Source organism: Olea europaea, unplaced genomic scaffold, assembly GCF_002742605.1.
Source record: "Olea europaea var. sylvestris unplaced genomic scaffold, O_europaea_v1 scaffold1871, whole genome shotgun sequence".
Lineage (NCBI taxonomy): Eukaryota > Viridiplantae > Streptophyta > Magnoliopsida > Lamiales > Oleaceae > Olea > Olea europaea.
In genome coordinates this window covers 82,256-85,167 of record NW_019236504.1, presented here as the reverse complement: position 1 = coordinate 85,167, position 2,912 = coordinate 82,256, and positions in this window count along the sequence as shown.

Genomic DNA, 2,912 nt, shown 5'->3' with positions numbered 1-2,912 from the left:
TATGACACCATTTTTCAATGTGGTAGCTATTAGTTGACTAGCAGCACTTCAATTTATTTTGAGACAAAGAAATGATTGAATATCAATCTATTTTCTCTTGGCTGTTGTATTGTATTGTTGACAAGAAGTTCATTGCATGTAAATGAGTATTCTCCCTCATTTTTGAGGCATGATTCTTTTTGAAGAAGTGACATGATGTACAGATGATCTGTTCTGATGTTAATTTTGAACTAAAAGGTTTATATTACGGCAAACCATGAGTTGTGAATAGAGATGTAAATTAGCAGTGATCCAATTTTTTGGTCGCATGTATTATCCCGTATATCTAGAAATTATAAGCTTCTATTGCGATTATGATGCTTAATATTTGAGATAGATCCAGTTTAGCAATTGTTTCCTACTTGAAAATATGAAAATTCAACTGTTTCATTACTTGAGATTAACCTAGAATACAGTATAGTTTCATTTACATAAAACAATTTATATTGTAAAATGTTAACTTGTACCTAGTTTTCTAAAAAGCATAATTATGGCTAGATGGGAAGTCAAGCTTCAAGATTTTAAATAAGCTTCCTGCCTAGGTGAAGAACAGTACCTAGACGAGTTTTATGAACGGCAATGAAAAGTGATTGTGACTATAGCAATAGGATGTTTTTGACCATATATGTTGCCTTTTAATTTGATTGTTCGATAGCATGAGTCACATCAGAGTCAGACAATAGAGTTGTCAAATAGTCAAGCTGTGTTTGTTTACCAGCTGGAACTTTCATGGATTTTGTGTTAGCTCATCAATTCATCAATCAAATATTGACGGAAATTTTCATTGTTTATGCACCCGTAAATTGAGTTGTGGAAGAGTTAAAATCTTTGGACTGGATTTGACATGATTGGATACGACTTTAGGACAACGTCTTCAACGTGACTCCCAAGGCTTGCTTTCTTTCTAACTCTTCTCTACCTATATTTTATTTTCATGTTATTATTGAATTCTTATGGTTATGATTATAATTGAAATATAATTGATAAATTTATTTACAAACAAATCACCAATTTTCCCAACAGGTTGATACCATGGGTTGTGCTGATTGATTCTTGTGAACACTAAAAATTTCATTAACTTTTCTCAAGATCTACTAAAAATTTGAATTTTTTTTTTTTTTGACACAATGACACATAATTGTCGCAGGTAATTTTGATTTTAGGATCCACTAAGTCTACGGACTTATGGCTCTTCATTATTCACTTGCACATTGATCGACACCCCGAGTTCAAACAATCGAGGTGCTTTTTTGTCGTGAGAACTGATGGTGGATGGATAGACTTCTCCTATCAGAAGTGCCTTTGAGCTTACATCCGAGACGAGTACCCCTTTGACGCAAAAAGATTTATAAAAGAACATTTTAAATATGGTAATGGCCGACTTTTCTGAGAAGGTTTCTTTCTATATTAACATTGAAGTATGACTTTTACATCACCAGAGGCATCTCGGTTTTAGACAATATTTAAGATGGATGGTTATTGTTTATACTTATTCAACTGCCCACATCTCCCACTATGACACCATTTTTCAATGTGGTAGCTATTAGTTGACTAGCAGTACTTCAATTTATTTTGAGACAAAGAAATGATTGAATATCAATCTATTTTCTCTTGGCTGTTGTATTGTATTGTTGACAAGAAGTTCATTGCATGTAAATGAGTATTCTCCCTCATTTTTGAGGCATGATTCTTTTTGAAGAAGTGACATGATGTACAGATGATCTGTTCTGATGTTAATTTTGAACTAAAAGGTTTATATTACGGCAAACCATGAGTTGTGAATAGAGATGTAAATTAGCAGTGATCCAATTTTTTGGTCGCATGTATTATCCCGTATATCTAGAAATTATAAGCTTCTATTGCGATTATGATGCTTAATATTTGAGATAGATCCAGTTTAGCAATTGTTTCCTACTTGAAAATATGAAAATTCAACTGTTTCATTACTTGAGATTAACCTAGAATACAGTATAGTTTCATTTACATAAAACAATTTATATTGTAAAATGTTAACTTGTACCTAGTTTTCTAAAAAGCATAATTATGGCTAGATGGGAAGTCAAGCTTCAAGATTTTAAATAAGCTTCCTGCCTAGGTGAAGAACAGTACCTCGACGAGTTTTATGAACGGCAATGAAAAGTGATTGTGACTATAGCAATAGGATGTTTTTGACCATATATGTTGCCTTTTAATTTGATTGTTCGATAGCATGAGTCACATCAGAGTCAGACAATAGAGTTGTCAAATAGTCAAGCTGTGTTTGTTTACCAGCTGGAACTTTCATGGATTTTGTGTTAGCTCATCAATTCATCAATCAAATATTGACGGAAATTTTCATTGTTTATGCACCCGTAAATTGAGTTGTGGAAGAGTTAAAATCTTTGGACTGGATTTGACATGATTGGATGGTTCTAAACTGCTTTAAGCATGGAGAAGCAAAAAATGTATCTTGGCTCCATGCTTAAAAGAAATGTACAAGAGATTAAAACGCTACTTCAAGCCAATGCGAGTTTTCATCAAGTGATAAGCGGATTTGGATTGGGGACAAGTTATACGCGTGATTTTCTTTTCAGTATTTTTTTTCTAGTTACTTTCAGCTCGATGATACTTTGGTATTTTGTGTGAATCTTGAAAACAACTAAACATGCATATTGTTCACAATGCTCTAGGTCCAAATCTTGATTGTGATTAGTGTCTCTTCGCTATGCTATCAATGTTAGTCAAGTCAAATTTGTTAAAATCGTAACATTCTAATTCTACAGTTCGGTGAATATTTGTACTACGGGCTAGTCCCATTGGCTTAAGGAGCTTTGGTCTTACTGTCTCCCATCTGACTTAGCCCTTGTTTGAGCCTCATTATTTGGTTAAGAATG